This window comes from Schistocerca americana, chromosome 7 (genome assembly GCF_021461395.2).
Source record: "Schistocerca americana isolate TAMUIC-IGC-003095 chromosome 7, iqSchAmer2.1, whole genome shotgun sequence".
In the NCBI taxonomy this organism is placed as follows: domain Eukaryota; kingdom Metazoa; phylum Arthropoda; class Insecta; order Orthoptera; family Acrididae; genus Schistocerca; species Schistocerca americana.
The window spans coordinates 443,827,642-443,851,654 of record NC_060125.1 but is presented as its reverse complement, the minus strand read 5'-3'; the positions used below and the strand labels follow the sequence as shown (position 1 = coordinate 443,851,654).

Sequence of the window (24,013 nt, the reverse complement as noted above, 5' to 3'; positions counted from 1 at the left end):
GGCAGGATTCGAACCTGCGACCGTAGCGGTCACGCGGTTCCAGACTGTAGCGCCTAGAATCGCTCGGCTACTGCGGCCGGCTAAGGGTGTTAGTACTCAGTATAATATTAGTTTGCATCATGCGATAGATTGCATGTGTGTGTGTGTGTGTGTGGGTGTGTGTGAGAGAGTGAGTGAATGAGAGAGAGAGAGAGAGAGAGAGAGGGAGGGAGACAGATAGCATTCGTAAGCTCTTTCTCCTGCTAAGGTATAAGTTATGGATATACCATTGACATGTATCACATTTTATTTCATAAACCGCTTTGAAATTAGTATAATGATAATTTATACTAATACGTGCTTATCGTCTGTTTCAGAATTGAATTTGCCATATGACAACTGATCTTCAACAAATTCAATCTTCAAGTTACAAGCCGGCCGGAGTGGCCGAGCGGTTCTAGGCGCTACAGTCAGGAACCGCGCGACCGCTACGGTCGCAGGTTCGAATCCTGCCTCGGGCATGGATGTGTGTGATGTCTTTAGGTTAGTTCGGTTTAAGTAGTTCTTAGTTCTAGGGGACTGATGACCTCAGAAGTTAAGTCCCATAGTGCTCAGAGCCATTTGAACCATTCAAGTTACAGATGTCGTAGTGGCTGGTAGAAGTAAAACGAATAAACAGATACAACTTGCAGCTATTAGTTACAATCTCCTTTGTACGAAATATGACAAAACCTCTCAAGATCTTCGCATCAAGTTATAATTATCGTCTTCTATCTCCTAACTTCTCGCTCTAAGACTGCTTTAATTATTTGATTTGGTCATTTCATGACTAAAATCAGATGAACATGGAAGTAAGTCCTTTGATGCATTCGCTTCACAACAGCAGCTTTCGATTGGCCCTTTTCAATTGGTGTCAGTAAATTTTAAGAAATATGCGCCTGACTTTACGAAATCGTGTCGTAACTGTCGCAGTAGGATGTGATACCCTGTACTGACGATGGGGCTCTTGTCCACCTAACACTAAAACCGTAACGTCGTGGAAGTGGCGTTTCGGACTCGGCGCGCGGTGCGTCTTCAGGACACTCACCTGCGTGTGCCGGTTGCGCGCTGGGCCGCGTCCGCTGTCCGCGCCGCGACTGCGCCGACCTGCGTCAACCCGCCGCTACTCACTGCCGCCGCCTCTGGTCACGTGACGACGCCGGGGGAGGGAGGCTCGGCGCACAGTGTGCTGGCCCAGTTTCAGCATTCAAATCCTCCCTACTTTCGGAGTACTAAGCGGGTACCATTCCCAAAACCAGTTTGTGTACTGCATTTTTGTGATAGGTGGCCTAGTGAAATTGTTCGCTATACAGGGTGTTACAAAAAGGTACGGCCAAACTTTCAGGAAACATTCCTCACACACAAATAAAGAAAATATGTTATGTGGACATGTGTCCGGAAACGCTTAATTTCCATGTTAGAGCTCATTCTAGTTTCGTCAGTACGTACTGTACTTCCTCTATTCACCGCCAGTTGGCCCAATAGAAGGAATGTAATGTTGACTTCGGTGCTTGTGTTGACACGCGACTCATTGCTCTACAGTACTAGCATCAAGCACATCAGTACGTAACATCAACAGGTTAGTGTTCATCACGAACGTGGTTTTGCAGTCAGTGGAATGTTTACAAATGCGGAGTTGGCAGATGCCCATATGATGTATGGATTAGCACGGGGCAATAGCCGTGGCGCGGTACGTTTGTATCGAGACAGATTTCCACAACGAAGGTGTCCCGACAGGAAGACGTTCGAAGCAATTGATCGGCGTCTTAGGGAGCACGGAACATTCCAGCCTATGACTCGCGACTGGGGAAGACCTAGAACGACGAGGACACCTGCAATGGAAGAGGCAATTCTTCGTGCAGTTGACGATAACCCTCATGTCAGCGTCAGAGAAGTTGCTGCTGTACAAAGTAACGTTGACCACGTCACTGTATGGGGAGTGCTACGGGAGAACCAGTTGTTTCCGTACCATGTACAGCGTGTGCAGGCACTATCAGCAGCTGATTGGCCTCCACGGGTACACTTCTGCGAATGGTTCATTCAACAATGTGTCAATCCTCATTTCAGTGCAAATGTTCTCTTTACGGATGAGCCTTCATTCCAACGTGATCAAATTGTAAATTTTCACAATCAACATGTGTGGGCTGACGAGAATCCGCACGCAATTGTGCAATCACGTCATCAACACAGATTTTCCGTGAACGTTTGGGCAGGCATTGTTGGTGATGTCTTGCTTGGGCCCCGCGTTCTTCCACCTACTCTCAATGGAGCACGTTATCATGATTTCATACGGGATACTCTACCTGTCCTGCTAGAACATGTACCTTCACACGTACGACACAACACGCGGTTCATGCACGATGGAGCTCCTGCACATTTCAGTCCAAGTGTTCGTACGCTTCTCGACAACAGATTCGGTGACCGATGGGTTGGTAGAGGCGGACCAATATCACGGCCTCCACGCTCTCCTGACCTCAACCCTCTTGACTTTCATTTATGGGGGCATTTGAAAGCTCTTGTCTACGCAACCCCGGTACCAAATGTAGAGACTCTTCGTGCTCGTATTGTGGACGGCTGTGACACAATACGCTATTCTCCAGGGCTGCATCAGCGCATCAGGGATTCCATGCGACGGAGGGAGGATGCATGTATCCTCGCTAACGGAGGACATTTTGAACATTTCCTGTAACAAAGTGTTTGAAGTCACGCTGGTACGTTCTGTTGCTGTGTGTTTCCATTCCATGATTAATGTGATTTGAAGAGAAGTAATAAACTTGAGCTCTAACATGGAAAGTAAGCGTTTCCGGACACATGTCCACATAACATATTTTCTTTCTTTGCGTGTGAGGAATGTTTCCTGAAAGTTTGACCGTACCTTTTTGTAACACCCTGTATAGTTTCTGAATGAGTGAAATAAACAGTCACAAACCCAAAATGATCGTTTATATTTTAATTTTGTGGCAAGAATTTCAATAACAATTTGCAAATCTCTATACACATTGTTGTCAAGAGTGTCAACAAATGCAAGTAAATTCCTTTCTGCGTCGAGGGTAGCCAAAGACTCGTGGTATTCGTCTTGGATCGATCCACAGTGGCAGTATGGTGATGGTATGACGTATTCCAGGTAGCAGTCGTGATAGAATTTCAATTTGTCAGTACCGATTCTTGTTCCCTTTGCCAGTGTAGTTACGTCATGTAACACTTTTGTTCTAATGTTGACGAAGATTGGTACAGAATTTAGATGTACCTGCAGTTTACTCTGAAACACTTAATTTATTCCAATTTATGCAAGAACTGGTAACGAAACGTATTTAGTACTTAAAGAATCGATGTTCTGGACGATTCTTGATCACAGTAATTCCATATTGAAATATTACACTTGGAAATGGTGATTTTCCTGTATAAATGTCGGCCACATTCAGTAATTCTTCTTTTAGTCATATTTTCGTGCACACACATCATTAAAAACAAACCTTTCCACCTCTGCTTGTTCAACTCCAACATTTTGCAATGCCTCGCCAACCTGGCCAGTCAGCAACAGCAATGAATACTGATTACATCTCTATCAAATAGTTCAAATGGCTCTAAGCACTATGGAAGTCAACATCTGAAGTCATCAGTCCCCTAGACTTAGAACTACTTGAACCTAACTAACCTAACGACATCACACACATGCCCGAGGCAGGATTTGAACCTGCGACCATAGCAGCAGTGCGGTTCCAGACTGAAGCGCTTAGAATATCTCATCAGTTTAGCATTTTAGTGACCCTTGTGCGTACACTTTAACAATTGTTATGAATTATTTTTATATTAGGCTTTTCCATGCGGTTTCGCTTGCATACATATTCGACACATATATTGCACACATCTCCCCTCGTCCCTCTCTGTGTCCACATCTTCTTCCCCTCATCTCTCTGCCCACCCCATCTTCTCACCTCCATCTGTCCATCTCCTCCTCCGACTATCTCTGTTTCACCTTCTCCTCTCCTACTCTCTCTGTCCATCTCATCTACATCATACTCCTTAAACCACTTAATGGTGTGTGGCGGAGGGTACTTTCGGTTCCACTATCTGATCCCCCCAACCTTGTTCCACTCGCGAATAGTGCGTGGGAAGAATCATTGTCGGTAAGCCTCTGTCTTGGCTCTAACTGCTTGAATTTTCTCCTTGTTGTCCATATGCGAGGTATATGTGGGGGAAGTAATATGTTTTCCGACTCCTCTTGAAAAGTGCTGTCCTGAAATTTCAATAGTAATTCTCTCTGTGATGCACAACGCCTTTCTTGTAACGTCTGCCACCTCCGTAACGCCCTTCGCCAGCTAAACGACCCCGTCACGAAACGCGCCGCTCTTGGTTGGATATTCTCTATCTCCTCTATCAGTCCTACCTGATAGGGATCTCAGATCGATGGACAATACTCAAGAATTGGGCGAATAAGCGTCTTATAAGCCACTAATTTCGTGGATCACTTAAACTTCCTTAAGATTCTTCCGATAAATCTGAGTCTGGTATCTGTTTTATATGGCCATTCCACTTAAGGTCGCTCTGGATATTTACGCCTAGACATTTTGCGGCAGACGCTGTCCCCAGCTTTTTTTCATGAATAGTATAGCTGTGCAGTTGTGGATTTCTTTTCCTGTATATGCATAATAAGTTACATTTATTTACGTTCAGGGTCAACTGCCAGATCATCAATTACCAACTCTCTGCAGGTCGTTCTGCAGATTCTCACTATTTTCTGGCGTTGCTACTCTGGTATACACAACTGCCTCATCTGCGAATAGCCTTGAAGAGCATCCGACGTTTTCTACCAGATCATTTGTATATATTGTAAACAGTAACGGCTCTATCACACTTCCCTGTGGTACTCCGGATATTACCTTTACATCTGTCGATTTTGTTCCGTTAAGAGCGACATATTGAGTTCCGTCATTAAACGGCTTTGCGGGACGGTGTCAAATGCCTTACAGAAGTCAAGGAATACGGCATCAATCTGAGCGCCGTTGTCCACTGCACTGTGGACCTCATGAAGGAACACAGCGAGCTGAGTTTCGCAGGATCCCTGTTTGCGGAATCCATGTTGATTTTTATAGAGGAGATGTTCATTTTCCAAAAACGTCATAATTCTTGAGCATAAAACACGTTCCATAATTTTCCTCCTGCCACTCTCTTACTCTCCATTTTCGCCTGATCCAATCCCTCTTTTCATCTTCTCATGCTCCCTCTGACTATACATCTCCTCCTTCCCATCTTCCCTTATTCATAGTCTCCTGCCCCTCTCTCTCCATCCATTTCCTCCTTCACCATCTCTCTTGCCATCTCCTCATCTCCTTCTCTCCCTATCCATATCCTCTTTCCCATCTTTCCTTATTCATAGTCTCCTGCCCCTTCTCTCCATCCATTTCCTCCTTCACACATCTCTCTTGCCATCTCCTCATGTCCCTCTCTCCCTATCCATCTCCTCCTTCCCATCTTCCCTTATTCATAGTCTCCTGCCTCTCTCTCTCTCCATCCATTTCCTCCTTCACCATCTCTCTTGCCATCTCCTCATCTCCCTCTCTCCCTATCCACTTCCTCCTCCCCACATTCCCCTGTTCATATCGTCCTACCCCCATGTCCTTATATATTTCCTTATGCCCAAGGTAAAATGTCCATGAAGTCATAGTGACAAGCTCACCTAACATGGGAACTCAACGTAATCAAGCACCCCAATGGTGAGAGCCAAGGGGAATCATGGATATAAAACATTCTGTTGGGAACGGAAAACTATTATTTTCACATTGCTGTTCCTGGATCATAGTTTCAGAGCATAAACTGAAATAGATAATCTTGTAGACTAAGAAGAATCCCTTTATGTTGTTAGAATTTTAATTTATCTTGGTTTACAATGAGAAAGGAACGCTTATGAAGTATTAAGTAAGAAAACATATTCTATGTAAACAAATAACAAAGTTGTAATACATATGTTTTTTAAATACTGAACTTTCGCGCAATAAATTTTCTAAAATGTTAAATTTTCATAATTGTTTCTAAAATACCCAAATTTCAGTAATACAGGGAATTTCAGTATTCCTATTACAAGCTCCTAAGGGGTGTAGAACGAGCCTTAGTGGAATAAATTTTAAATAAGAGATGCACATCCGGAAATATACCATATGGATATAAAATAAGTTTGAAGTTTGGATCACTTTCAAATCTCCCACTTCGTGGTACAAACACATACTGAAAAGAGGCGCCGTTGTCAGTCTCTGACACAGTGTCTGCCCAGAAAGTGGTGTCTGATGGGCAGTGACGATTTTACATCTATAGGGCTGGGTGAGTTCACTCGTTTCTTTACAAGGGGAGCCCGATATGTTTGTCCGCTATTGGCTGGTTAGCGACACACTGCGGTGACAGACTCACCCTGCAGTCTTTTTCTAGCGATTTTATAGAAACAATTCGGTAAAAAAATTCATTTTTGCCTTACTTGTAGCTTTACATATCAGCTCCTTCATGACATGCCCATGATTTCGTTACTGATCATAGTTCTTGTGATATTTTCATTTATGTAAGACACTGCGTGAAATTCGAAAAAAGTTAGCAATGAAAAATAGGTGTCGCTATGATTTTGCGTTTGGTACATATTATATAATAATTCGCTGCTAATGAAGTTTAACTAAAATACTGAATTTTTCTTCAGGCTTAGGTGGAGGTCTCTGTCACCAATCTCGAGAAAATTTATGTACCACACTCATTTTCAGTAGAGAGCGTCAGCAATAAAGCCAGAATGAAGTATCTGCAACAACTCTGATATTGCATAAACGGTTTGAGATATCGAATTGTGATTTTGGCAAATTATAGCATGCAAAGACGAGAGTATTTTGCAATATGGCTATATGCAAAACTCCATTTCTGCCATGTTATTCCACTAACTACAGACTTTTTCGATGAAAGAATGTTATTATTAAGGGCCATTGATAGCTGCTGAAACGAGAAATGCAGTGGGTTTTGGAACAACATAAATGAAGACATTACACGTTTATTTTTGTAATGCGGATGTGCTTTTTCATAATCTATTGACCTTTCTTTTTCTCAATGCCTCACTTAATGAATTTAATAAGCCACTGCTTCAGAATTCTCTCGCAATGCGTCTGCACACCTTTTACTGAGGTGACATTATGTAAACTCCACTGTTTTGGCAAAAGAACCAAATTTTAACATGGCAGCAAGACCAGTGTAGGTTTTACTCAAAATGCGCCTCTCATGACGCGTCTCTGAAAGCCATGCGAAAATAAATTGCTGCTTTTGTTACATTTGCAGCGGAATTCTTTTTAGATACTAACCAAAGTAGAGGTGACAGTAGATCTTTCTGAATGGTCACCAGTCACCACGCAAGTGTGGGGATGGAGGGGCTCCACTTACTATTTACAAAAAATGTAAGCCGGGACTGCAGTTTAGAACGGCACTTCCCCTCCAGCACTCGGCATTTACCCCACAATGACTGCCCACAACCATCACCATGCGTGCCCTGCCAATTACGCATCTACTGACCACGTTTTTCTGCCCACATTCTAATTTTGACATCAGGTATCATTTAGTCCGGTCTTGACAACTTCTGAGAGATACTCTTACGTCCACAACTCAGAGGGGTGACTGTCGTGCTTCACAGATGCGCTGCACTCTCGACTTCGAAGAGGACATCCTTCGTCATTTAGAAGAGAATCCGACGACAAAGTCTCGAAAAATTGCTCATAGCCAGCCGGGGTGGTTGAGCGGTTCTAGGCGCTACAGTCTGGAACCGCGCCACTGCTACGGTCGCAGGTTCTAATCGTGCCTCGGGCATGGATGTGTGTGATGTCCTTAGGTTAGTTAAGTTTAAGCAGTTCTAAGTTCTAAGGGACTGATGACCTCAGATGTTAAGTCCCATGCTCAGAGCCATTTGAACCATTTTTTGAATTGCTCATACCGTGAGGTTCTGTACAGCAAGCAACTCTGAACCATTTGACTCTTCTGTGTGCGTAATGTGAAGTTGTAGATTTGAATGTGATCTGATATTCAAACTTATTTTGCATCCAGACGACACACTTTCAGAGAAGGATTCCCTATCAAACCTTTTCAAATGGCTCTGAGCATTATGGGACTTAACATCTGGGGTCATCAGTCCCCTAGCCTTAGAACTGCTTAAACCTAACTAACCTAAGGACATCACGCACATCCATGCCCGAGGCAGGATTCGAACCTGCGACCGTAGTGGTCGCGCGGTTCCAGACTGAAGCGCCTAGAACCGCTTGGCCACACCGGCCGGCAAACCTTTTCACTGAGGTGACACAAGTCGTGGGATACCTACTAATATCATGTAGGAGATTCGTTTGGTCGGTGTAGTGCAGCAGTTCGAATTGTCATGGACTCAATAAGCCGTTGTAAGTCCCCTGCACAAGTACTGAGCCATGCTGCCTCTATAGGCGTCCATAATAGCGAAAGTTTTGCCGGCGCAGGGTTTTGTGCACGAACTGACCTCTCGATTATGTCCCATAAATTTTCGATGGTATTCATGTCGGGAGATCTGATTGGCCAGATCATTTTCTTTAACTGTCTTGAAGCTAAATCCGAACAATTGTGGCCTGGTGACTTGGAGCACTATCATCCATAAAAATTCCATGGTTGATTGGGAACATGAAGTCCATGAATGTCTGCAGATTGTCTCCAAGTAGCCAAACATAAGCGTTGCCGGTGAAGGATCCGTTCAGTTGGACCACAGGCCCAGTCCATTTCATGTAAACACAGTCCACACGATTGTGGAGCCACCACCAGCTTGCCCAATGCCTTATTGCTAACTTGGCTCTTACCAGCTGACCAGTCGCCTAGGGTCCAACCGATATGGTCACGAGCCCAGGAGAGGAGCTGCAGTTGATATCATGCTGTTAGCTAAGGCACCCGCGTTATTAGCCTGCTGCCATAACCCTCTGACGCCAAATTCCGCGGCTCCTAATGGAAACGTTCGTCGTACACCCCACATTGACATTTGCGGCTAATTCACACACTACTGCTTGTCTGTTAGCACTGACAATTCACACAACCGCTGCTGCTCTCAGTCGTTCAGTGAAGGTCGTCGGCCACTGCGTTGTTTGTGATGAGGGGTAATGCCTGAAATTGGCAAACTCTTGACACTGTGGATCTCGGAATACTGAATTTTCTATATCAGAAATGGAATGTCCCAAACACCTAGCTCCAAGTATCACTCCGTGTTCGAAGTCTGTTAGTTCCCGTCGTGCGGCCATAATCACGCCGTAAGCCTTTTCACATGAATCGCCTGGGTACGAATGACAGCCCTGTCAATGCACTGCCATTTATACCTTGTGTACACGACACTACCACCATCTGTATATGTGCATATCGCTGCCCCATGACTTTCGTCGCCTCAGTGTATATGCCCTCTACACTCAGTAGAAGTCTTTAACACCAATTCGGAAACACGTTGTATAAATTATTATAGTTGTCTTTAATTGCGGAGCTTCCAATGCAAAACTTTATTATTGTTCACGAAGAACTGACTTTACAATGGGGCTGGAAGTTGTTAATGTTCTAAACGTTTACATTTTGAACATCTGACTAAGTCGTTTTATAATGTTTTCCAGAAACTTGCATTACACTGTTCTACATTTTTTATACAAAAATTTCATTACGTGAACAAATTTCTGTCTTCCAGGATTTAAAAGCTATGGAAACATGTATACAAAAAGTTTCAGTTTCTACAGAATCATAACGTTCCTTAGGAAATGAGATGCTGAACCATTATACTGCAAGTCATTAAATTACTTTAAATGATATTAAACATTGATTAGTAGACAGAAACGTTAAACTGCTGTATGAGAATCTAGGGCTATTACATAGCAGTTTCACATCCCACTTTTCAGCATACCGTATCACTGCGGCCTCGGTATAAGTGAGTGGACTCAATTGTACATTTCTCCCACTCCTTGTCCCATTCGCTTCTGACTATTTTTATGACTACAGCCATTTGATCCCAACTGGAATCCATTATATTCCATTCTTATCAACGGTTCTTGACACTTGGCCAGTATTTTAACTCCTCAGAATCCCGAATGGTTCTTAGTCAATACAAATCGCATATTTGTACCGTTTTCTTCATAGGTTGTATGCATTAGCAGCTATTTGAGATGACAAATTGCAGTTCTATTTGCCCTTACCTATTTGCAACATAGCGAGCGAGTCCATTATTTATTACGGTATGGTCCTCTTGGATCGATACAAAACTAGTTCACTTTCAATCGCTAAAGTTTCCACCGTGCAAACTCACGACTTTTTCGGCAGGTGGAATAGTCCACTCTTTTCATTTTTGATATCTTCAGAGACCCAGCCAACGACGTCATCTTATTTGATCTCATTTTTATACAAGTGCACAGCACTAGGCCACTATTGGAGGAGGCTTTCTAAACTGCTTCAGTAGGCATGTTTCTGCTTTTTTATTCCTTACTCAGCCACGAGTCGGCCTACACGGAACTGCAAAAAATACGACGGGTCGCGGAAATTTGCTCCCTACGAAGTATTGCCGAAACTGAACGAAGTGATTGAAACTTCCCCAGATGTAAATGCGGAGGACACTATGAGAAACATTGCATTTAAGTTTGATTGGCGGTGTAGCAAGTAGAAAAGGAATTAAGTATCATGGAGAAAAAATAAAATCTTTAAAGTTTGCCGATGACACGGTAAATCTGTCATAGACGGCAATGGACTTACAAAATCAGTTGAGCAGAGTGGACAACATGTTGCAAGCAAGCTACACTATGAGCGAAATAAAAATAAAACAAGGCTAATTGATCTCTCTTTCATAGCGTTTATCCCCAGATACGTGATCCGCTGTTTTTATCTTTTGGAAAATTTATTTTATTCTAAAAATGTAGTCGAACGTCCTTTCTGTCGCCACAGCCAGAGGTTAATCTGAGGGAGGTGAGTCGTGGTTGTCGGCAGCCTGGGAATCGTAAACTTTGTTCTACATACATTGTCAGATCAAAAGTATCCGGAGAGTCCCAAGTAATGCGAAACTGACCACCAGAAGACACGAGAGGCAGCAGTGAAGCAGTAACAGCTGGCTGGGGCGGCCAGGAGAGCTCAGTAGCTTCGAACGTACACTAGTCACTGAACGTCGCCTGAGTGACAAATCAATCACGGTTATTCCAACCCTTCTACGGAAAGCAGGTAACAAGACTGTGACAACTAAGGTCTTTGATACTACCGGTGTGTCTAATGCGGAAACAGTCTGATGCAAGTAGTGCAAATGAAGCGTTCAAATTCAAAGCACGATCTTTTACTTTTGCACAAATTTTTCAGGAAATACGAGAAACATTTTATTTGGAAACGTTACACTTCTTGCTATCCACTCTTTTGTCACATGATCTCAGTGTGATAAGCTGCTTAATTTTATATCAGGCGGGCAAGACAAACACACAATTTTCAAAATAAAAGAATTTATATTTTGGAAAGTCTGGGTTTTGTGTCGAAATTGATACTCATGGCAGTATTCCAGTGATTAGACTTGACAAGCTGGTTAAATTGATTTACTGTATTTGAATGCCTGAACCAAAATACAGACGTGAAGGGTGTTTTAAATTATTGTATTTAAATAAACTGCACATGTAGTATAATTTTTATTAAATCACCAACACGCATTTATGACAATTTTTGGACATTCGTGGAACATAAGTCACAACTTCTCTCAAAAGAATGTGCATTTTTCCTGCATAAACCTGTTTTGAAATACGCAGGTTCTCCTTCGATTCGCAGAGATGTTCTTCATCTTTCTCCCTGTACTGCAACTATCAAACAATAACACTCGACGACATTATGTTATTTCCACTCGGCACCGTAATAATTTTGTAAGAAATGTTTTAATGCCAGATATCTTTGTATTCTTCAGATATATACTTAACAGCGGAACATAGGCTAGATAGAAAATACATTATTTTCATTCCTAAATACAAGCAAAGCCCCTTATCTTCATAGTTCTACCACTGTGCTGTACGTTTCAGGTGCGTAGCCTGACTTCTCCAGCTGTAAACCGTGAAATCCTTCCAATTTTGTGCTGTCCCAAATGCTGCATAAATTTCTATGTATATAAACTGTTATGCGTCACAGACCTTTAACCTATATTTATTGGCACGACGCTTTTTGGCGGCATGCTGCCACTATGAGGTGCTTTACAATAAATTAAACGTTAATTTTTAATTGTCGATTCCTTTGGAGAAGTTGAATTCTATATTCTGTGTGCACAAACAAATAGACATCATCACTTTCCAAAGGAATCTATAACTAAAAATTAATGTAACTGTAACACGCCTGGTGATTGCAGCACGCTGCCGAAACGTGTCGTGCCAGCAAACAGTGGAAAAATGTGACTGAAGTAGAGAAAATATCTCATAAATTTTTATACGATCGCTGATCTCAACAAGTTATTCCATTCGATGTGGATAAATTTTAGTTAATTTTCTATGTACTCACTACGACTGAGTATCATTCTTTTCCTTTTCTACGACTTTTTCAGTGTTGCCGAAACACGATCTCATGATAAATAACTATGGCATATAAAATTAATTCTAGTCTTTTAAAGTACTGGGGAGCTGGATAATTTAAAGCACATACAGTACACAACATAGAGATGTTTTTTTTTCTCCACAGCCGTTTAAGATCGGTTCCACTGGAGGAGAATTAGTCGTTAGGCTCTTATGACACACTTTCTTAAATTTCTTAACTTGAAGTCAGCTCTTTTTGTGGCAGTTTCACCTCTATTTCTTTCTTTCCCTTACTGGAGCAGAAGAACGTGCTGCAATAACCAAGGAACCTCTTCCACGCAACAACAGACACGAATGTAAAGCAGCAGATTGTGGAGACCCAAACGGAATGCCTGAAAAAGAGCTGGCCCAGATATGTGTCACGTGATCTAATTGGCTGGAGCTTATTGGATGACTTCATTTTATTCTTGCTTTCGTGTCCGTAATTGATATTCCGACGGAGCTGAGTGGTCAGCGCGACGGACTGTCAATCCTAAGGGCCCGGGTTCGATTCCCGGCTGGGTCGGAGATTTTCTCCGCTCAGGGACTGGGTGTTGTGTTGTCCTAATCATCATCATTTCATCCTCATCGACGCGCAAGTCGCCGAAGTGGCGTCAAATCGAAAGACTTGCACCAGGCGAGCGGCCTACCCGACGGGAGGCCCTCGTCACACGACATTTCATTTTCTTTACGTGGTATTTGGAAATTTTTGGTAAGTTCCTATGGGACCAAACTGCTGAGGTTATCGGTCCCTAGGCTTACACACTACTTAATCTAACTTAAACTGACTTACGCTAAGGACAACACACACCCATGCCTGAGGGAGGACTCGAACCCCCGATGGGGGGAGCCGCGCGAACCGTGGCAAGGCGCCTGAGACTATGCGGCTGCCGCGCGCGGCTATAAATTACGTATATAATAAAGGTTAGACGTCCGTAGACAAGCCAGTGAAATAAGAATGTGTAAAGAGAATAAAATACTGGCTTTGCATTCAGTTTTTGATGGTGGGTTCACTTTTATCATACAAGGCGCCTAAACAATTTATGTATTTTAAGACTCTCTCGTTCATAGTCGAGGCCAAAGCTGCTGTATCTAACTTGGATCTAAAATATTGTAAATATTGACACTGTAATAAAGTAAATACTTTGCTATGCAAGTTATTATTAAATGAAATGCTTTAAATTACTTTGTCGCTGCTGCTGTAGGAAAAGACATGAAATGTTTTGCAGTATTTGAAATTGCCGCAGAATGGCGGCTAATTGTTGCCCACCAGCGCTGTTCTGTTACCTGGCCGCACAGCAGCAATAAATTGCTAGAAATTATTTAAATGTTCAAAACACTGACATGATGGGTCGGAAAGATACTTTCAAAAATAACGAGGCTAACATTTCATAGATATATTAACTATTATAACACACACATCCTCAACGTAAATGACTCTTTCTCCAAGAACAGCGAAAACAAAAGTAAGACAAACAGAAGGCGTAGCGGCTATTACGACCACTTTTTTACACAACAGAAAATATATTATTATCTGTAATAGCAGTTGTCAGAAATGGTAGCTATATTGTTCAGAGTATGTCTCCGATGAAAAGTAGTTACTGTACAATTCAAACATTTTAGTAATAGGTTACAAACATCACACAGTCTTTAATGTCCAAATCTGGAGAGGTTATGGGCAGATGGAAGTGTCTGTGTTTGACTCTAACGGGCTGGAGGAATTGTCGGGGTTTGTATTGAACCTGTGATTTTCACAAAACAAGAGTACAAGAAATTTTCAACGTTGAATATTACGGTCTACAGAGGTATTTCAGTATAAAGAATTCAGGAAACTTAAAAATGGTTTTTCATGAAGATAGAAAATGACGCATTTGAGCACTTCCGACTTGTTACGAAAATAAGCTGAGATCAAATGCCGTGTCTACCTCTCAGACAGCGCGCCTGGAACAATCCGCTGCTGTCCGTAGACACGGCGGCCGACGTAAGCTTTTTCCCACAGAAGGAAGGAAGGCAGGACGAGTAGGGGGTTAACGTCCCGTCAACGACAGGGTCATTAGAGACGGAGCGTAAACTCGGCTAGAAGAAGGCCGGGAAGGGAAATCAGCCGACCGCTTTTCAATGAATCCATCCGTTTCATACACAGTCCAGCACGAAACCATTTTCGTTAGTAACATGTTCCGATCCTCCTGTTCACGACAAAGATAGCAATAAGACGCCTGGCGTTGTTGTTAGAATATACGGCTCCAATTACAAATACACGATTACCACTTTTTTATAAATTTCGAATATTATGTAGGATGATTTACCTTTAAAGATATTACTGCTGTGTATTAACTCCTAGTTTCCTTACACAGTTTATCGAAAAATATTAAGGTAAGATACACCACTCCTATAAGAGCCCAAATTTCAGTACAAGATAATGGCGAGTAAGTAGTGGGTGACAGTGTTAATGTCTAGAATATGTATGACTGGCAACGCAAATGTAACGTTAAATTTTTCTGTTGTGGAAATAAAATATTTGTTCATCATCATCATTTCATCATCATCATCATCATTTAAGACTGATTATGCCTTTCAGCGTTCAGTCTGGAGCATAGTCCCCCTTATAAAATTCCTCCAAGATCCCCTATTCAGTGCTAACATTGGTGACTCTTCTGATGTTAAGCCTATTACTTCAAAATCATTCTTAACCGAATCCAGGTACCTTCTCCTTGGTCTACCTCGACTCCTCCTACCCTCTACTGCTGAACCCATGAGTCTCTTGGGTAACCTTGCTTCTCCCATGCGTGTAACATGACCCCACCATCTAAGCCTGTTCGCCCTGACTGCTACATCTATAGAGTTCATTCCCAGTTTTTCTTTGATTTCCCCATTGTGGACACCCTCCTGCCATTGTTCCCATCTACTAGTACCTGCAATCATCCTAGCTACTTTCATATCCGTAACCTCAACCTTATTGGTAAGGTAACCTGAATCGACCCAGCTTTCGCTTCCATACAACAAAGTTGGTCGAAAGATTGAACGGTGCACAGATAACTTAGTCTTGGTACTGACTTCCTTCTTGCAGAAGAGAGTAGATCGTAGCTGAGCGCTCACTTCATTAGCTTTGCTACACCTCGCTTCCAGTTCTTCCACTATGTTGCCATCCTGTGAGAATATGCATCCTAAGTACCTGAAACCGTCCACCTGTTCTAACTTTGTTCCTCCTATTTGGCACTCAATCCGTTTATATCTCTTTCCCACTGAAATTACTTTCGTTTTGGAGATGCTAATCTTCATACCATAGTCCTTACATTTCTGATCTAGCTCTGAAATATTACTTTGCAAACTTTCAATCGAATCTGCCATCACAACTAAGTCATCCGCATATGCGAGACTGCTTATTTTGTGTTCACATATCTTAATCTCACCCAACCATTCTACTGCTTCCAACATATGATCCATAAATGATATGAACAACAGTGGAGACAGGTTGCAGCCTTGTCTTACCCCTGAAACTATTTGTTAATACGCAAAAATAATGAGCTCAAAATACAGTCCCTTGCGGTATCGATAAATGAAAATGTGCAGTAAGATTTCTTCAGTGACATATTTATGTGCCACCAAAGTTGGTATTATGCTATTAGATTAAGTGTGGTCACCCACAATGCGCGGTTGATCACCAAATGTCACCAGAGTCGCATTCGCCAACATAAAAGGAGGCGGAAAGTATTGCGTTGTCACCAGCTGTGTGCAGTAACAGCGGAATGCGTCGCTCAGCAGGGCTCATTGATTTCGAAAGTGGAATAATAATCGGATGATGCCGCGCGGGGTAGCCGCGCGGTCTCGGGCGCCTTGTCACGGTCGGTGCGGCTCTCCCCGTTGGAGGTTCGAGTCCTCCCTCGTGCTTGGGTGTGTTTGTTGTCCTTAGCGTAAGTTAGTTTAAGTTAGATTAAGTAGTGTGTAAGCTTAGGGACCGATGACCACAGCAGTTTGGTACCATAACACCTTGCCACAAATTTTTCAATAATCGGATGTTATCTGAGACACAGATCCATCAGGAACATTTTGACCCCGCTAACGCTTCACGAGTCGACTTTCGGTGATGTGACCGTCAAGTAGGAATGCGAAGGAGCAATCGCAACTAAACCGAGACCAGGCAGGAGTCGTGTGTTGACGGACACGGAACGTCGTGCACTGCGGAGGGTAGTTGCAGAAAAACACGTGAAATCAGCGGAAGGAATCACTATTGAGCACTTGCCCGCGAAAGAGAAAGGTCCCGAGTTCGAGTCTCGGTCCGGCACACAGTTTTAATCTGCCAGGAAGTTTCAATCACTATTGAGTTTCAAAGCGCTACCAGAAAGCCAACTAGGACAACGACTGTCAGTAGGAAGTGAGAAAGAATGTGGTAAAATGGTCCAGCAGCTTCTCGTGAGTTACACGTTTCTGTGGTCAGTGCTAACAGATGGTTCGATGTGGCGTAAAGAGCAGCGCCATTGGACGCTGGATGTCTGGAATCGAGTGATTTGGCGACTCTGTGGATGGTTTTGGTTTGGCGAATGTCTGGAGAGCGTTATCTGCCACTATTCGTAGAGTACACAGTGAAGTACGGAGAGCCGGCCCGAGTGGCCGAGCGCTTCTAGGCGCTATAGTCTGGAACCGCGCGACCGCTACGGTCGCAGGTTCGAATCCTACCTCGGGCATACACGTGTGTGATGTCCTTAGGTTAGTTAGGTTTAAGTAGTTCTAAGTTCTAGGGGACTGATGACCTCAGATGTTAAGTCCCATAGTGCTCAGAGCCATTTGAACCATTTTTGGATAAAAATCCACCGAGGAGACCACAACTGTGGTGAAACATGTTTGGATGACAAAATAAAACAATAATTTGTGTACTTGCAAGAAGACCTACCCATCCTTAAATCAATATTATTTCTTGAAAATTATGTACCAAGAAGTAAATTATAAAATATGATTCTCAGCCATATGTAACACTCACCCATTCACACAGAAGACCACAAGACGTAAGTTTCAAGTCATTTTAGTGTTGAAATACAGACTGTAGCTGCACAACAGCAAAAAAGGGAACAGTGCTTGGTTGATGAGTTGGAAAATAATGGATGAACCAGTCACCCTGGAAACATGTTAAAATCTTCTTTATAAGAAACTATGTAGAGGATCAGACGTTACACAGGATCTTAAAACACGAATCACATTCGATTCATCGTCTGCTAAAATAGAACGCAGGTTATCTGTAAGTCGGTTGCGGCTGTCATATCTTGGTACAAAACGCATTCTGTTAAAATGTGGTGCGAACTACGTTCTGGTGAATCCTCCTGCCGGAGGAGGAATCTAAGCGTCAGTGGACAATGCCCCATCCGGACGAGCGTTAAGAGTGCTTCCTCTGCCGCAGCAGCTGGAACGAGGAACAGCACGGCCGTGTCGTTGTTTTCAAAGGCGGCGGTTAGTTGCTCCTCAACCCTAACCAATCCTCCCAGAGTGGCACGCTCCTGGGCCTCAAACAGCGACGTAAATGCATGTACGGGGCAGCACATTCGGTTAGCAAAAGTCATGGAATAAAGGCCCACAGATGGCACAGGCGTGGTGTATGCGCATGTATGATGTATGTGTGTGATGTCCTTAGGTTAGTTGGGTTTAAGTAGTTCTAAGTTCTACGGGACTGATGACCTCAGAAGTTGAGTCCCATAGTGCTCAGAGCCATTTGAACCATTTTTTTTTAAGTACGGAGGAAGTGGTGTTTCAGTGTACGGGGGGGGGGGGGGGGGGGGGGGGAGTGTGCCTCGCGGTTACGTTGGGCAACCCTTATTGTATGTCTGTAAGTCTGCAGGCTTTCGTGGCCATTGTGTCACTGAAGTTAAAATCTTCTGGGTTATTAGACCGCGTCGTGTTTCTTCTAAAATGATCGACGTTTCGTTCCCTCTGCTGCGATCTTCCTCAGGATCTTCTGGTGTCCACTACTGCTAGAACACTGTCAGAGACGAGTGTCGTGTCCTCTTATAAAGGGGGAGTTTTCACGCGTTCGTGATGGAGAGGTGATAGTATTGGTTAAAATTCACATGGCTACCATTGGTGGGCCATAGTCATAGGCTAATATTCCCTCTCTGATGCAGAAGAAGGGGCGTTGTTAGCTATTCTGCTGTGGATACCATTGGCGGCTCATCTTCATTGGATAGAAAGGCACTATTCCACACTTACGCTGGGAGAGGGTTATTGGTTGAAATTCCTGCTACGGCTTTTTGTTGGTCGTCATCATTGGCTAGATTCGAAACGGACAGAGCAAGAGAGGGGGAATGTTTACCCAAAATATTATTGTCCGCCGAGGTGACGTGCAGCGCGTTGTTTATGCCGCTCACACACTGCGGCCGCTTACTTACTTCCTTGATGGCAGGGAGCCACGATGCTGGAAGCCTATAGTCGTCCTCTCTACTGAAATTAGATACATTCTTAGAAATTTCAACCGCTTCTCGGACCTTTCTTCTATAAATGTTGCCGGCCGAAGTGGCCGTGCGGTTAAAGGCGCTGCGGTCTGGAACCGCAAGACCGCTACGGTCGCAGGTTCGAATCCTGCTTCGGGCATGGATGTTTGTGATGTCCTTAGGTTAGTTAGGTTTAACTAGTTCTAAGTTCTAGGGGACTAATGACCTCAGCAGTTGAGTCCCATAGTGCTCAGAGCCATTTGAACCATTTGAACTATAAATGTTTGTTTCCTTAGCCAGTACAGGTACGCTATTAAAATCGATGTCAGAGCCACATTTCTCGTGATGTTCCGCTACTGCCGATTTTGCAGTTTGTTTTAGCCGCATGTACCGTTCGTGTTCCTCAATGCGTTCTTTAACAGTTCTTCTCGTTTCGCCTATATACACTTCGCTGCAGCCACATGTCACTTGATAGACTCCTGCATTGTGGAAGCAATCAGGTGCATCCGCCTTCCGTCGGAAAAATCTTTTATTTTGTTTTGACTAAAGAAAGATTTCTGAATACCATTTTTCTTTAAAATTCTGCTTATGTGGTCAGTGACCCCAGAAACGAACGGTAACCTGACGGGGTGAGAAGGCGGTTCCTCGTCATTCTTATTAGCGATATAAATATTCAGCCTAAAACCCCTGTCGATTGAATAATTATCATACCCATTTGCCTTCAATGCCCTCTTTAAAAATTCTAAAGTTTGCAACGTAACAGAGAAGCGAAAAAGTCTCACGCTAAAACTTGCAGCTGGTGTGGTCCTTTTAGCGTTATCGTAAGATCTATACTGTTCTTCTGGAGGGCTCTATCTTTTAACATGGGCTGGCGGGTGGTCCTAACGTAACAGAGACGCGAGAAAGTCTCACGCTAAAAACTTGCGGGTGGTGTAGTCGTAGCGGTTGGCTGGCGACGTGGGTGTCCGTCCCATCTCGTAGGGCCTTCTCGCTTAACACGGTTCTGCTCTCGGCTTCTGTTCTCGTTTCTCCCCTCGGAACTGCGTCTGTCTCACGCATTGACATGCATTTAGGCATTCTTGTGTTAGTCTGTGGTATTCCATTTGCTCACTCGTTACTCGTATTACTTTGGTTAATTTAATGTCACGATTTATTCGGAGCTATGTGACATACTACTGGATTTGCTTATCATGTCAAGGTTTTCATGGAAGGTGTTGGATTTGCCTGACACCTTACAAAATTCAACTCCGATTCCAAGTTGTCGTCATCGCTGATACGGAAGGCACGTGAAGACAGAGTGTTGAGTATTGCTTGATTTTGGGCTGGGTGGTGGTGCGAAGTGGCATCTAAATACCTGTTTGTGTTAGTCGGCTTTCTGTACACTCTGTGACCTAGAGTGTCATCAGATCTTCTGTATACCAACACATCTAGGAACGGGAGACCGACCTCACTCTAAGCCTCCAAGGTAAATTTGATTTTGGGGTGAATTCCATTTAAGAAATTGTGGAACACATGAACTTCTTCGCAGTGTGGCCATATAACCAATACGATCACTTCTCCAGCACGAACGCGTAAAAACTCCCCCATTATAAGAGGACGCGACACTCGTCTCTGACAATGTTTTAGCATTAGTGGACACCAGAAGATCCTGAGGAAGATCCCAGCAGAGGGGTCGAAACGTCGATCATTTTAGAAGAAACATGACGCGGCCTAATAACCCAAAAGATTTTAACTTCAACCCATATTGTACTTAACAAATACTAAATGAGAAAGGATATGAACACAATTTATAGCACTGTGTATTGCATACAGTTGCAGAGAAACAGTTCGTAGTGGATGATTGCTTGTATCACCGTGTCACACATCCTGATATAAAACGGCAACTCTGAAGCAGTTATTTGTGGATGATAACATTCTTTAAATGGACTGGCCAAGCCAGACATGAACATTATTCGCTTCAGACCCCACCGTCCAACATCACCACTTTCCCTGGTTGTGAGTCCTGAGGAAGAACGAGCTGCCATTCCTCCAAAGACAGTCAGATATCTCACTGAAAGTGTGTCCAGAAGACTTTTCGCCGTCATTAAGGCGAAGGGTGGACATACACCATTTAAGGGGGGCAGGATGTTAAACGGGCCGACTTGGAGCAGGAGAAGCACCACAGGACATTTTAATTTCCACTGTCTATACTTTTACAAATAAATCCATAAAACTTTGTCAGCATGACCAGGAAGGATTCAGGATTCATACTCATAGCAGTGGAAATTCATAAACGTAACAAAATAAATTTTTTTAGATGTGAAATTTCGTCATTTTTTGACTTACTATTGGCTGCATTTGTTGCTATAGGTACACTTTTTTCATAAGTAAGAGAGATTCTTCGATGAATTTTACACTGCATACAAACCATACTTACAGGTGTATGAAACTCTACAATTTATTTAATTTATGAAAAAATGAATGAGCTGTTACATTTTAAATTTATTGTTTAGAAAAAACTCAAATTTTATAGTTAATTATCTCAATTTTCACCACAATTTTTAATAAATTTGGAAAATTCTAGAGTTTTGCATTAAGGAGTTTGTGTTTAATAATCATACCAAGTTTGAAAGTAATAGGATGTTTATTTTGGATGTTACATGTACCTAACTACAGAAATTTGTGTTCCGCGGAAAATGCCGTTGAAGTTTCTGCTTATATTTGGCATTTTTTAGAACTGTTCAGCACCATAAGCAGGTTCTTTTTCATTTTATAAATTAGTTTTCTTTCCTTTCACGTTACTTCTTGATTTTATCAACTCCAAAAATGGTTTATCTGCTTTCACTTCACGTTCTCTGTTTATCACATACAAAGCTTTGATGCAGTTCAATCCGGGCTTAATTCCCATTTTCACTAAGACATATTTCCTGCTTTGCACACCATCATTACAACATGAAACTTCATCATAAACACCAACAGCTAGTACATTTATTTCCACAAAAATGATTTTTGGCAATCTTTCCCACACACATCAGTTAAAACTTTCATTTGGGTTTGGGGTGCCGCCACGAAGACATTTCTTCAATAAGTTTTCATTTGCAAGGTCCCTGAATATAGGTTTGATGGCTTCCATTACGGTGGTTGGTAGAAAATTCCTGTGGTGATATTCTTCACCACCAGCAATTGACCTTTGGTAGCCACACTATGATTCACTTCCTTTTGGGCACAAGTTGTGGATAGGGTTACTGTCAGTGGACATTTTCTGGAAGTATAACGCCCAAACTGCTTGCTTCATATTTTTCAAATCCCCTATATTCTTCTTATTGCCAAGCCATAATAAGTCTGTAGCTTGTGAATTTCTGCATCTGTCAGCCGCCCTCTCCCTTTTATTCCCTTCTCATCATATAATTTTTTTCCTGACAAATCTTGTCTCAGCCTTCTAATTCTATGCACATCGATAGCAGCAGGGAAAGTATGGATATCAATAGTCCTTTATTTCACGTATGACAGTCTCTGGCGCAAATATAAGCATTAGAATTCTACAGAGCGAAATACACATACGTATGACAGAAGAATGCTGTGAAAAGGGGTGTGCCGCTGTAGCTTGGTACACTTAAGACCAAATAACGTGCCTTATAATCTCTAATATATATGGTTTATGTATAAAACTATTCAGGAAGATGTGTGCTACAAAATAAGCATATTTTGAAAACTCAATTTTTTTTTAAATTTTAGACGTCCTACCCCTATCCAGTAATAGTTTTCCGGATTCTTTTGCTGAGATAGGGTATTTTAGGGTGACTCCAGTAAATGTAGGAAAGGTATTTGTATTTAGATTGCATACTCATCGACTGAACCTAATTGACAAAAGACGAAAATATACAACAAATGAAGCAGACAAAAAGGAATACAGACGTCTAAAAATGAATTGTCTGAAACTGCCAAATGTGAGACCAGGAGTGGTTAGACGAGAAATGCAAGGTTGTAGAAGGATGCACAATTAGAAAAAAAAGCAGATTATAGAAAAATTAAAGAGCTCTTTGAGGAAAAGAAAAGCAGCTGAACGACTATCAAGAACTCAGATGTCAAGGCAGTGCTAAGCAAAGAAGGGAAAGCTGAAAGGTGGGAGAAATATAACACACAGAAAAAACAATTTACAAGGGAAATGTACTTGAAGGCAATATTACGTACGGAAAGGCAAGAGAAAGTAGATGAAAATGATATTGGATATCAGTAATGCGAGCATTATTTTACAGGACACTGAAAGATCTGAGTAGACGACATTTCCTCAGAATTAGTGAGATCCTTGGAAGAGACAAATATGACATAACGGTTCCACCTGACGTGGAATGTACATAAGACTGCTGAAATGCCCTCTGTAACAGTTCTAATTCCAAAGAAGGCAGGTGATGACACGTGTAAGCTACTGACACAAATTTGAAACGCCCGCTAAACCTGCTGGGTAGAACAGGTAATTAGGATTGTGGAAAGGGGCAAATAAGGTTGGGGTCTGTTTCACCTTCTAATTGTAATTTATTGTAATTTAGCGACACATTTACAACCAAAGCGGCACATAGCCGAACCTTTACCAAGTGCAACTCTTTCACGGCTGAAGGCCTCCAAACAAGAAATCTTAAAAATCAACAAGATAAAAATGCAGTTAAAATAGCAAATAAAATAATTTAAAAAACATATATCACAGCTAGGTGGAAAGCCTCGAGGCAAAGTAGATAGAAAAAACATATGCAAGGTGCAATACAAATGGCTGAAGGCCACAATAAGCTTCAAAATTTTAAAATATATTACTATAATCTTTTAAAGGCAGAAGGCCGCAATGTTTAAGCTTGAAAGATAATTTTAAAAAATATAACCATAAACCTTAAATTTTAAGTAGCTGGAAACAGACAGTTAAACACCGGTGGGAAAGACAATAAAGATAGCGACACTCAGAAGCCTCCATGGAAGTCGGTCTGTCCTCGTTCACTTAGGTGAGACAGGCGGTGAGACCAACTACACTTGATCCGTCGGAACCCAACCAGGGTACATACAGCCATGCAC

At 42.5% G+C, this 24,013-nt stretch overlaps 1 protein-coding gene across 1 annotated transcript in view; it reads right to left on the bottom strand.

Moving 5' to 3' along the window:
* LOC124622411 (endochitinase) overlaps positions 1-1,124 on the bottom strand; it is an 85,738-nt gene extending 84,614 nt beyond the window's left edge. The window contains exon 1 of the mRNA XM_047148099.1: positions 1,067-1,124. The gene's annotated coding sequence lies outside the window, so the exon portion shown is untranslated. The remainder of the gene's footprint in view (positions 1-1,066) is intronic.
* Positions 1,125-24,013: the final 22,889 nt, after the last annotated feature.